Source organism: Salvelinus alpinus, chromosome 9 (genome assembly GCF_045679555.1).
Source record: "Salvelinus alpinus chromosome 9, SLU_Salpinus.1, whole genome shotgun sequence".
Taxonomy (NCBI): Eukaryota; Metazoa; Chordata; class Actinopteri; order Salmoniformes; family Salmonidae; genus Salvelinus; species Salvelinus alpinus.
In genome coordinates this window covers 46,912,505-46,926,640 of record NC_092094.1, presented here as the reverse complement: position 1 = coordinate 46,926,640, position 14,136 = coordinate 46,912,505, and the positions used below count along the sequence as shown (strand labels likewise).

General features: G+C 45.5%; 1 protein-coding gene across 1 annotated transcript in view; it reads left to right on the top strand.

Moving 5' to 3' along the window:
- Positions 1-14,136, top strand: part of LOC139530232 (calcium-dependent secretion activator 2-like) — a 250,472-nt gene that overhangs the window by 185,290 nt on the left and 51,046 nt on the right. The gene's annotated exons all lie outside the window — the stretch shown is intronic.

Sequence of the window (14,136 nt, the reverse complement as noted above, 5' to 3'; positions counted from 1 at the left end):
TGTATGCCGGTTGGCCGTCGATGAGAGGGGTGGGCCTGGAAACAGGAGACAAAGGGCTGTGAGACATGGGTTTAACTCTGGACACATGAAAGTTGGGTGTATACGAAGGGTACAGGGCAACATAAGACGAACAGCAGAGGGCTAATAATTTTAGAGATGAGAAACGGGCCGATAAACCGGTGTGAGAGTTTGCGGGATTCCTCCCGGAGGGGCAGATCCCGGGTGGATAGCCATGATGGATAGCCATGATGCCGGGATCCGATGGTGGTCCGCTTGTCGTCGATACCTGGAGGTGGTCTTGAGGAGGGCCGACCGGGCTACGATGACAGTGGCGGACAAACATCTGGGCAGAAGGTATGCCGACCTCTTCTTCTTGCTCGGGGAAGAGCGGGGGCTGATATCCCAAGGAACACTCAAATGGCAATAGGCCAGTGGCAGAGCAGAGAAAGGTGTAGCGGGCGTATTCCACCCACACAAGTTGCTGGCTCCAGGTGATGGGGTTGGCGGAGACCAGGCAGCGCAGAGTAGTCTCGAGGTCCTGGTTGGCTCGCTCCGACTGGCCATTGGACTGGGGGTTGAACCCAGAGGACAGGCTGGCCGACGACCCAATGAGGGTGCAGAACGCCTTCCAGAACTGGGATGAGAACTGATGCCCCCGGTCGGCAGACCATGTCCACGGGCAGTCCATGGATCTGGAAGATGGCTGCACCCTGAACTGGGCCGTCTCCTTGGCCGACGGTAGTTTGGGGAGAGGAATGAAGTGGGCGGCTTTGGAAAACCGGTCGAACACAGTCAGAATGGCAGTGTTGCCCTCAGACGGACGGGGGGGGGGACCCATGACGAAATCCAGGGATATGTGGGACAAGGGACGGTGAGGGGCATCTGGCTTGACGTTCTTGGACCCCAGCCGGTAAGAGAGGGAAAAGTTGAACTGGGTAAACAGCAGGGCCCATCTCGCTTGCCTGGAGTTAAGGTGCTTGGCGGTGTGGAGATACTCCAGGTTTTTTTGTGGTCGGTCCACACAATGATCGGATGTTCCGCCCCTTCCAGCCAGTACCTCCATTTCTCCAACGCGAGAAGCTCCCGATTCACCACATCGTAGTTCTTCTCCGTGGCGTTGAGGCGGTGGGAGAAGAAGGTGCAGGGATGACGCTTAAGGTTCAGGGCAGAACATTGCGGCAGGACAGCCCCCACTCCGACGTCCCGAAGCATCGGCCTCCACCACGAAGTGACGGGAAGGGTCAGGATGAACCAAGATAGGAGCAATGGTGAAGCGGTGTTTGAGGTCCCGGAACGCCCAGTCAGCGGCAGAGAACCACGTGAACGGAACCTTGGTAGAGGTGAGTGCAGACGGGGGAAGCCAGGGTGCTGTAACCCCGGATAAAGTGACAATAAAAATTGGCAAACCCCAGGAAATGTTGCAGCTGCACCCTGGACGTAGGCTGAGGCCAATCCACCACCACTCTCACCTTCCCGGGATCCATCTGGACACTCCCAGCAGAGATAATGTAACCCAGAAAGGGGATGGTGGAGCGATGGAACTCGCACTTCTCCGCCTTCACAAACAGCTAATTCTCCAGAAGGCGTTGAAGAACCTGCCGGATGTGGAGCATGTGTCATCCAGACGAGGATTTCATCAATGTAGACGAAGATGAACCGGTTCAACATGTCACAGAGAACATAATTTACTAGAGCCTGGAACACAGCAGGAGTGTTGGTGATGCCAAAAGGCATGACCAGATACTCGTAGTGGCCACTGGCCGTGTTGAAGGAGGTCTTCCACTCACCCCCCTCTCGTATCCGCATTAGGTGATAGACGTTCCGTAGATCCAGCTTGGAAAACACAGTGGTCCCCTGGAGCGGCTCGAAGGCTGAGGAAATGAGTGGTAGCGGGTAACCGTTCTTAACAGTAATGTCATTGAGTCCCCGGTATTCAATGCATGGGCGCAGGGTCTTGTCCTTTTTCTCCACGAAGAAGAACCCTGCACCGGCGAGAGAGGAAGACGGACGGATAAATCCTGCAGCTAGGGAGTCCCAAATGTAGGTCTCCATAGCCTTGGTCTCCGATCCCGACAGAGAGTGCAGACGTCCCCGGCGTGGTGCTAGGGAGAAGGTCAATCGCACAGTCATAGGGTCGGTGCGACGGACGCGAAGTGGCCCGGGCCATGTTGAACACCTGATGGCACCCGTAGACCAGTTGATGAGTGGGTTGTGTCGCCGGAGCCAGGAGAATCTCAAAACCACGGGAATCTGAGAAGACTTGATGAGCAGAAATTGAAAATTCTCGCTGTGATTCCCTGACACCCGTAGGTTGATGGGAGTGGTATTATGTGACCCGGCCTATAGAGCGTCTATCCAGCGCTCTAACATCCATGGGAATGTAGAGGGGCTGAGTGGGGATGTTCAGCTCGGCAGCCAGGGTAGCGTCCACAAAGCTCTCATCGGCCCCAGAGTCAATGAGGACCTCAGAGAGATTTAGACTGGTTTCCCCACAGCAGAATGGCATGAAAAGGGGTGCGAGTAAGGGAAGCAGAAAAGTTCTCCATATGTTCTCCACTGGTGAGCCTGTCTTTTTAAGGGACAAGAGGACACAAAATGACCAAGAGTCCCGCAATACAGACAACTCTTCGTGTTGATCCTGTTTTGTCGTTCTGCTGGCGACAGTCCAGCTCTGCCTAGTTGCATAGGCTCGTGGAGCGGTGACTCGGCCGTCTTTGGCGACTCTCGGGGGAGGTCAGAAAGCCTTGGGTTCTCTCGGCAACAGGTCCGTCGGGGACTTCCGAGGTGACTCGGAGGCCAGGTGGAATCCCTGGATGTGCAAGCGAAATTTCTCTCCCTCTCTCGTTCCCGTAATTGCCTATCGATGCGGATGGTCAACACGATGAGGGAATCGAGATCCGTAGGTAACTCCCGAGCAGCAAGCATGTCCTTGACCTCCTCCGAGACACCGTGCAGGAACATATCGAACAGTGCTTCCTGGTTCCAAGCACTCTCCGCTGCCAACGTGCGGAAATCCATCGCATAGTCTGCCACACTGCGGGAGTCCTGCCGAAGCTGGATTAGCTTCCGGGAAGCTTTTCTCCCGGAGAATGGGGCATCAAAACCCTTCTTCACCTCTCCCACGAACCCTTCCAAACTAACGCATATAGCTGGCTGTTGTTCCCATACAGCAGTAGCCCAGGTGAGAGCCCTCCCGAACATCAGCGTGACGAGGTAGGCTATCTTGGAGCAATCCAAGGTGAAGGAGGAGGGCTGAAGCTCTCAAACGAGGGCATACTGAGCTAGAAACGCCCGACAGGTGCTTGGCTCTCCATTGAAGAGTTCCGGGTGAGGTAAGCGGGGCTCCCGAGAAGGTAGAGTGACCGATGAGACGGCGCTGCTAGCAGCTGATTTACTGAGGGGCTGTGGAGTTACCACCGTGGTAGGCTGCCTCCCAGACAACCTGCGGAATTGCTCCAGCAAAATGTCCAACGCCCGGTCATGGCGTTCAGCCAACGTTTGGACCCCCTCCATAAGCTCACGAAGCAATTCCTCGTGCCTAACGATGTTGGCTCCTTGGGAGGAGATGGTGTTGTGCAGCTGGCCCGGGTCTGCTAGGTCAGTCATGGCCAGTTCGTAATATCACGTTTCAAGGTAAGACCCAGATGCAGACAACATTGAATTAACAACAGTTTATTAATCCAACAGGGGCAGGCAAAGACAGGGCAGGCAGGGGTCAATAATCCAGATAGGTGGGGCAAAGGTACAGGATGACAGGCAGGCTCAGGGTCAGGGTAGGCAGAGGTCAGTAATCCATATAGGTGGGGCAAAGGTACAGGATGACAGGCAGGCTCAGGGTCAGGGTAGGCAGAGGTCAGTAATCCATATAGGTGGGGCAAAGGTACAGGAAGGCAGGCAGGCTCAGGGTGCAGGGCGAAATGGTCAACACCGCGAAAACTAGAAAACAGGAACACTCAAGAGAACGGAACAGAGGGAAAAACACTGGTAGGCTTGACGAAACAAAACAAACTGGCAACAGACAAACAGAGAACACAGGTATAAATACACAGGGGATAATGGGGAAGATGGGCGACACCTGGAGGGGGGTGAAGACAATCACAAAGACAGGTGAAACAGATCAGGGTGTGACACTAACAGCATCACCCTCACAACACACACACACCGTTTATTCATTATACACATCACCATAGTACTGTTTATTTTGACGGCACGTATGGTTACCAATACCATTTAGCTTAACTTCTTACGGCTGAAATCCCGTTAACGGGATCGATTTGACAACAGCCAGTGAAAGTGCAGGGCGCCAAATTCAAACAGAAATCTCATAATTAAAATTCCTCAAACATACAAGTATTTTATACCATTTTAAAGATAAACTTGTTGTTAATCCCACCACAGTGTCCGATTTCAAAAAGGCTTTACGACGAAAGCATACCATGCGATTATGTTAGGTCAGCGCCTGGTCACAAAAAACACAGCCATTTTCCAGCCAAAGAGAGGAGTCACAAAAAGCAGAAATAGAGATAAAATTAATCACTAACCTTTGATGATCTTCATCAGATGGCACTCATAGGACTTCATGTTACACAATACATGTATGTGTTGTTCCATAAAGTTCATATTTATATCCAAAAATCTCAGTTTACATTGGCGCGTTATGTTCAGTAATATTTTGCCTCCAAAATATCCGGTGATTTTGCAGAGAGCCACATCAATTTACAGGAATACTCATCATAAACGTTGATGAAAGATACAAGTGTTATGCATAGAATTAAAGATATACTTCTCCTTAATGCAACCGCTGTGTCAGATTTCAAAAAAGCTTTACGGCAAAAGCACACCATGGGATAATCTGAGTACATAGCTCAGCCACCAAACTGATACCCGCCATGTTGTGGAGTCAACAAAAGTCAGAAATAGCATTATAAATATTCACTTACCTTTGATGATCTTCATCGGAATGCACTCCCAGGAATCCCAGTTCCACAATAAATGTTTGTTTTGTTCGATAAAGTCCATCCTTTTTGTTTGCGCGTTTAGTCCAGTAATCCAAATGCACAAGGTGCAGGCACTAGGTCCAGACGAAAAGTCAAAAAAGTTCTATTACAGTTTGTAGAAACATGTCAAACGATATATAGAATCAATCTTTAGGATATTTTTATCATAAATCTTCAATAATGTTTCAAATGGACAATTCCTTTGTCTTTAGAAATGAAAAAGGAACAGAGCTCGTGCTCAAGGCCGCACGCCTGACTAAACTAATGGCATTCTGCCAGACCCCTGGTTCAAACAGCTCTTTTTCGCTCCCCAAACACAGTAGAAGCCTGAAACAAAGTTATAAAGACTGTTGACATCTAGTGGAAGCCTTAGGAAGTGCAATCGGACCAAATTTTACACTGTATACTGGATAGGCATTCACTTAAACTACAAACCTCAGATTTCCCACTTCCTGGTTGGATTTTTCTCAGGTTTTTGCCTGCCATATGAGTTCTGTTATACTCAGACATCATTCAAACAGTTTTAGAAACTTCAGAGTGTTTTCTATCCAAATCTACTAATACTATGCATATCTTAGCTTCTGGGCCTGAGTAGCAGGCAGTTTACTCTGGGCATGCTTTTCATCCGAACGTGAAAATAGCCCCCCCAGCCATAAGAAGTTAATCAGAACAACAGTTTTCGGCTGTGCTAACATAATTGCAAAAGGGTTTTCTAATGATCAATTAGCCGATTAAAATGCTTAACTTGGATTAGCTAACACATCGTGCCATTGGAACACAGGAGTGATGGTTGCTGATAATGGGCCTCTGTACGCCTATGTAGATATTCCATTCAAAATCCGTTTCCAGCTATAATAGTCATTTACAACATTAGCAATTTCTACACTGTATTTCTGATCAATTTGATGTTATTTTAATGGGCGAAAAATTTGCTTTTCTTTCAAACACAAGGACATTTCTAAGTGATCCCAAACTTTTGAACGGTAGTGTATTTGATATCATTACACTGATTCCGCTCCAGTCATTACCATAAGCCCATTCTCTCCAATTAAGGTGCCACCAACCTCCGGTCGTGTGCTGATGGGTGAGAAAAATGTGATTTTAATCCATCTTAAATTCAGGCTGTAACACAACAAAATGTGCAATAAGTCAAGGGGTATGAATACTTTCTGAAGGCACTTTAAGTCACAAAACATAATATACAGATCAGAAAGAAAGGATTTTTTTCATGCAAATGTCACTAATCTCAGTGACTTTCAGCAATACAATTTTGCAGTCAGTATAGGCCTCCTCCAATGGCTTGGTTGCTTCAATAACACAACGACTTAACTCTTAAAAAAAAATTAAAAAAATAAAAATCTCCCCAATTTCGTGATATCCAATTGGTAGTTAGTCTTGTCCCATCGCTGCAACTCCCATGCGGACTCGGGAGAGGCGAAGGTCGAGAGCCATGCGTCCTCTGAAACACGACCCCGCCAAGCCGCACTGCTTCTTGACAGACTGCTCGCTTAACCCGGAAGCCAGCTGCACCAATGTGTCGGAGGAAACACCGTACAGCTGGCGACCGAAGTCCGTGTGCATGCATCCGGCCACAACAACTTAACTCTTGTCACAGATAAATATTTCAGTTGAAATGCAACCTTAAATGCTGTATTGGTTAACTATTTTTGAATGATTCTTGCCCGTGCCACACCAGAAGGAATTGCTTGATCATTTCACTAAGAACTAGTGACCACTTATTGTGGCGATGCCCATTCCTATCCTGTGTCTGCGATGGCCGCTGTGTGCCAAAGTGGAAGATGATACATCAAGTGCCAACACTGTAGTAAAGTCTCTGGCGAGAAGAGATCAAAACAACGGCCACAGCCCATACGTCACTCTTATGGTACGGTGTACAACTGATCAATTAGAAGTGGTGCGACGTCCACAAACACCATACATTTGCCTAATAAGTGGCAGCGCGGATTCAGACATCTGTTTCTGAGCGACAAAGCTATTTATAACTGGATGCAAAACTGCATCTGTCACGACCACATTTGAGATAAGGCCTTTTGTGGTAGGAGCCTGGTGTTGGAGTTTTAGTGGGTGGTCAGTCACGGTAGCGCATCCCACACGCTGTCAAAGGCAAAACGTTGAATTACGATTGCTTTCCATGTTTTCGCCATTTGTGTAAATCAAACCGGTGATGACCCATTTCAGTGTTTTATGCTAAGTGAAAATTCCAGCGATGCCCTCAATTTCTCTAATTTCTGTCTCACTTTCCCTCTTTTCCTAATATGAATTGGAAAGGGAAGAGAGGTAAGTTTATCTCATGAAAACTCCAGCTTCATGTCTGTCATGTCCACTTCCATCAAATTGTGTTACGTCCCAAAGCCTGTCAACATCTGTCAGTCATATACCACATCTCACTCATACCCCGTAAAGCTCTGTTCATGGTTCACATTGAGGAGATGGTTGATACTGAGAAACAGTGCAGCGTGGTGTACCCACTACAGGTTGTGGTCCTGGTGGACTGCTGAATATTATGTCCCATTGTATCTAATGATTGAGTTTTTTTGGTGATTATTGTACCACAATTTATGGTACAATTCATTTCAGTCAGTCTTTCTTGACATGTATCCATATCATCTGCCCTTCGTTTGCCCTCCTTGGTGTGAAGGAAACGGAAGTATTACAACCATTAACTGTGTCAATAGAAAGCAGCACCAATTCATGGATTCAAGGAAAGGAAATCATAGTAGATCCATTTATTCAGCTATGTTATTATTCACATCATGATAACCAAACCATTATACTGATCACAATCAAGGCCCGCCCTGGCCCTTGAATAGATATCATTGGCGCACGCACGCACCACACACACACACACATAGACAGAGAGCTGTTTCTTTTTTACTGAATTGAGACTGTTCCCATCCCTTGCTAAGCCTAAATTAAAAGCACAGACTCCTGGAGGAGCAATGTCCTTCATATTTATATGATGAATGCAAAGCACTTGTCACGCTTAAGGTTGCAAAATTCCAGGAACTTTCAATAAATTCTCCTGGTTTTCCTGTAATCCTGGTTGGAGGTTTCCCGGAATCAGGAGGGAATAAGCTGGAAATCCAGAATCCTCCAACCAGGATTTCTGGAAGAAACTTCACAGAATGTTGCAACCCTAGTCATGCTGCATCACCTCACACTCAATCCCGCTCTCCTTCCATTTCTCTGTCTGTCTCTCTTCTCCTCTTGTTCTCTCTTGCTTTCAGTCACATACCTTTCATTGTTCTTCTTCCATCTCTTTATCGGAATCTCGCTCTCTCACTTAGAGACAACAGTTATGTGAGGATGCCTGTTGGTGTGAATGTGCGAATGGAGGAGAAAGGCGATAGGTAACGAAGCGTATGGCGCAAAGGCACTCTTTAATTGTGTTTTTTGTCACGGTGCACTTACAAGACACATCTGAAAAGGCTGATGACAATAGCCCTCAAGGCCAGGTATAGCTGTGGGACATATACTGTCTCTGACCGCCAGCCTAGTGTTTTGTTTGCCACAAGCGCCCACTAGCACACACACAATCACACACACAGACAGGGACACACTCACAGACGGACAGAGACACACACACACAGGAACACCAACCTCCTTCAATCAATCTGTCACATTGCTGTTTTCGAGGGTTTCATTGGGCTAGTTGCACTTTTCGCTCACCTCACATGGCGACCACTGCTATTGAGTAGGCTAGGAAGCATCTCTCTTGGGTGGGCAAGAAAAATGGGCGCGAACTGGCTCTTATTATGCTCTAGCTCATCTATGGCGATGATGGAGTCTTTGAGAAGCAACTGCAGCACTGCTAAATGTCCCCTCGATTTAGAGTTAAGAACATGACTTTGTCAAGTTCCATTATGACATAAAATGTCTTATAGATGGAGTCGCACACGATATTGACACAAACAATTCATACCGGTATGTGACCACACTGACACACATCAACAATATTCAATTACCGGTCAGAACTTTAAGCAAAGATTGTGTTGAAGAGTCACTGTAAATTATTTGGTTTGTAACTACATGTATGATGGCTAGACCTACCAAGACATGGAAAGAGTGTTAGGGCACATCCAACTTGGCATAGACAAAAAAAAACACTGTAGATGAAAGCACATTACCTTTTTCTGCACCCCCCCCCCCCCCCCCAAGACAAACAAGGAATTTCCGGTTGTATCACAACTTATTTGGCCTATACATTTGTAAACCCCTTGCACTGCAGACAGAATCCTAGACAAAACAGTCCAATGTTTTGGACATTTTTCAACCTTTTCATATTTTGTGTGATGTAGATCAAACCTCTGATCCAACAACTTCAGGGCTGGGCTCACATTCTTCTCAATTCTACGGTGGTCCAGAGATACATTTGAACAAATGGATAATTCCCTCATTTAGTTGAGATTACGATTTATTTATCTCGTGATCACTACATAACAAAAACGTTTTGTCACTAGATTATCAAAAGTAACACGCATCATCCATTCATTTGTTCAGATGCACGATAACCACCTCATCAAGGAGCCCTGTGGCTGCGTTGATCGCAATGCGCTCATGGGGCATTTAAGCTCTGAATGATGCCTGACACTAGCTGGCAGGCTGATTGAAACTGATCAGCCTGTCAGGAATGGAGCTCACCCACGCTGTATATTTTAATATTATCCATAAAACATGAAATGTCACTTACAATTATACACATATCAGTTATGCAAGCTAACAACCAGCATAGTTAACAAACTAGCTAGCTAACAAGACTACCTAACTAACTAGCTCACAAGAGGAAGAGGCCCATTTTAGGCACGCCTGGTGCCTAAAATGTATGCTGTATGTCGAGCAGCAAGAGTTGAGTGGGGGACAAACAGAATCGGTTCAGTCAGTTGTCGTAATGAGCCCTCCCCAGTTAGCTAGTTTATGCTTGTGTCTAGAAACTGGGACTTGGGAGTGTTCAGAATCATTCCGTTTTTATTGGACTGCAAAATCCCTGGCCTGATATTAGCTACACTTTCAAGCTACTTCCCTCTAAGTTAGTTACTGCAGGACAGCAGTGCGCCGGGCAAGCGGGACTCAGGAGCGAAGGATACACTGTGCCCTGTGTTGTTTTGCTAATTTGTAGTGCAAACTCTCCCCATTGAGCAACAGTAGACTGTATCACGGTGACATCCAGATGGTTACTACCAATATTACAAGTTATTTCATGTAGGTTGCTATCCTGTTCTAAATATGATCGAGTATGGAACAAATGTACCTCTTAGCTCAAGGTAAGGGACATTTAGCTTGCTAATATTCTAACTTATAAACTGATAATGTGCTCCAAACACAAATAAAAGCATGGTGTTAGCATGAAATGTACCATCCCTAAGTGTAGCAGTCAATAAAAACGTATGTGCTGACCCACCGTGGGCTCTGCTGTAAAGGCCTTCTTTCAAAATAGACCTGGGGCTTTCCCATCCGGAGCCGATATGCATAAATACATTTAAAAAATATAGAGACCCATTCTGAATGAAGCCGAGGACAACTAGACCCGTTCCTTATAGGCCTGATCGGATCCAGACCTGGCCCGATTCGAGTGAGTGCAGCAGCAAAAAAAGTACATTTTTAAGCTACTTTATTAACTGGAGCAGATGAAGTGTGATGGAGAGGAGGTAGAGAGAGGTGATGCTCTAGCAGGGGCTGTGCTGTGTGTGTTGGCTACTGTGAGTGTGAGCGAGTGACACGGAACAAGGAGAAGGGAGGGAGAGACAGCAACCAACCAAGCCGACTCGCACTATAGTAAACCAATAGCTGTCATAACCTCGCTATTTATCATCCAATAGGATTACATACTAGTACCTCTCTTGACTGCATCAAACTGGGAGAAGCTACTTTATGTAAGCTAGCTAGCTAGGCTAATTGAGGCTGCATGCGCGTTCTCGTCCTAAACAATTACAAACAACAACTTCATTCCGAATATAAAGTAGCAGCCTACCTGTTGGTCGTTGAAGCCAATCTTTCTCCTTTAACTTTTAATTCTATCATTTTAATTCCATCTACCATTGATTAGATATCTCCTAGGTTTTGCCCCTATTGCCTCTTTGATGACTTATGATTGACCAACAACAAGCTAGGCGTGCCACTCTCGTGAAAAGCAAAGACCAGCAGCATAAATTATACAATTTCTCTCTCACTCTACTGCTGCAGTCGCATTCAAATCTGTATGAGTCTTTCTGGACAAGTCAGTTAAAATTGCACATACCCAAGACCAGTGACAATCAGATCCGACCCAGACTCGTGACATTATAAAAAAAAATCTGGATCCGTACCCGCTGGGGTCTCTGTTATTTGGGTACAGGTGGATCCGTGAAGACCTCTACTCTGCCGTCTTGGCCATACTGTCAATCAATACCGGCACTCCTTTTGATAGAGTTTATCTTGTGATCTCGACAAAACAACTTTTGTTATGTCGTGTTCATAAGATAAATAATCTGTGATCTTGACATAAGGAGTGAGTTATTTGTTTATTAATATGTCCTCTCTGGACTTCCATACAATTCCAGTCAATTCAGGAATTGAATCACACTGCATTGGAGAAATTCCATGTCCAATTCGTTTGATTGGAATTGACGTATATTCTTGATAACTCACCAACATATGCACATATACTGTGCTATATGTTTACCACATTCTATTATGCTATTAAAGATATTTGTTTCTGATGGTATGACAACTAAATGATGTGCAGAGGAGATCTTGGTGTGGCTCCTGTTGCAGGGTTGGGGCAGCCATGGGGGGCAGGAGTGTCCCAAGCCTTTCCTGGGGATGGGAGTAGGGAGGGTAACCAAAACTAGCCTGGGAGGGAGGTTGTAGGGGGAATTGAGGACGGTGGTGTGGAGGGCAGTGTGGCTGGCAAATCTCCAAACGCTCAGTATATGAAGGCTGATGATGTGAATGATACATGGTGTGGACTGCATCATGTGGTGCACTACCCTGAACAGTGTTTTGCCAGACCCTAGGGTAGTGGTCGGTGGCCGCTATTGTGTCGGCCAAACAACACCATTTACCTGTGACTGTATTCATGATACAGCACTGCTCATTGCGCCTTATAGAGCCCCACAGTAGAGGTGTCATAATACCCATAAAACCTAGCGTTCAAACAGGGAAATGGTTCCAATCGTTTTTCCACTATTCTTTTTTCCATAGGGGATTTTGGAAACACTTGAAATAGGGGCTGTGTTTTGTTTGGGCTTGCCCTGGCGTGATGTTTTGATAGCCATGTGGATCTCTCTCGGACTGGGTGACTTTTGTCAGTATGTTAGGCTCTATACACTCTCAGATAATAAAAAAAAAATTGCATCAAAGTAGACATCATACAAAACTACAAATCCCTGAAAGCTCCTGCACGTCATCTCTAGCCGACACCTTTTCTAACAGGTATTGTGTCAATTTAAAACTTGCACAAGACCGTTCACAGAATTGTCCATTTAAAGAAATGTTGCCAATTTATGCATTACTACATTTAGCTAACATTAGATAGTTAATCCAGAGATTCTTACCTTTGCCTCGATTCGGCAGTCTCGTCCAGATCATCATCAAAGCATTTGTAGTTCTTTATGATAGCCATATTATCAGCTAATTAGACTTTTTTTGGGGGGCGGGGGTGGTGAGTACAGGTGAGAATATTGATGGAAGTTACCTTGTCTTGGAGAGATGTACACGGTTGTTGGGGGGGTCGTACCAGGGTGGGCCTACATGAAACGCTTTTGAAGTGTTTCTAGAATTCCCTATGGGAAAAATGAATGGTGTAAAAACGAATATTTGAAATCTGTCCCCAAATGCCATATTTTTTTTTCTTGAAATCAAATATTTTATTAAATCTCTAGAATTAGTTAATAATGAAAAAAACGATGTATTCTTACATCATGGGTTTATACAAATGTGGAGCCTGACCTTTTTCTGTTTATTTTATTTGAGGTACTGTATATTTTTAAACTGTTGTCACTGGCAATTAATGTGTAGTGATTTGTATTTCTTATTTTGGTTTATTTGCTTTACTTTAATGTTATTTTATGTGTCTTAAGAAGAAAATATACTTGTAATGATGTCCTATGTTTATTTGTTATTGTAATTTGAAATTTTATTTGTTAAAAAAAGTAAGTCACAGGTAAATAAAGTATAGTTGCACTAATGATAGCCTAGTTACCACCAATGATATTGACTGTAGTAGCTTAGTTAGAATACTTTTTCATTACATTTCTATTGTATTTGTATTATGTAACAACCAAAAAGTTTGTAAGCAAGCCCGTCTTGAACCAGGCACCAACTGCTAGCATATTACTAGTTAGTATTTATTGACAGTTCATAATGGGCTAACCCCTGTCCAGTTTGGCTAGAAAGTTATGTCTGTGTGACCACCTAACTGCAATAAGCTCAAGGTTTACTTTAATCATCCTTTCAAACCACCACCCCAACTCAAGTAAAAAAGCTTCAAATAAAAAGCTTCAAGTTCCTTGGCGTACGCATCACTGACAATCTGAAATGGTCCACCCACACAGACAGAGTGGTGAAGAAAGCGCAACAGCTCCTCTTCAACCTCAGGAGGCTGAAGAAATTTCTACTCTGCCCCTAAGACCCACACGCTCAACGTTTACAGATGCACAATTTAGAGCATCTTGTCGGGCTTTATCACCGCCTGGTACGGAAACGGCACCGCCCCGCAGGCCTCTCCAGGGGGTGGCGCAGTTGGGGCCACACTGCCTGCCCTCCAGGACACCTACAGTACCCGATGTCACAGGAAGGCCAGAAAAATCATCAAGAACAGCAACCACCCGAGCCATGGCCTGTTCACCCTGCTATCATCCAGGAGGCGATGTCAGTACAGGTGCATCAAAGCTGGGACCGAGAGACTGAAAAACAGCTTCTATCTCAAGGTCATCAGACTGTTAAATAGCCATCACTAGCCGGCTACCACCCGGCTACTCAACCCTGCACCTTAGAGGCTGCTGCCCTATTTACATAGACATGAAATCACTGGCCACTTTTTTAAATGGAACACTAGTCACATTAATAATGTTTTATACTGTTTTACATATGTTTTACATTTCATATGTACTGAATATACTGTAATTTTGTCAATGCCACT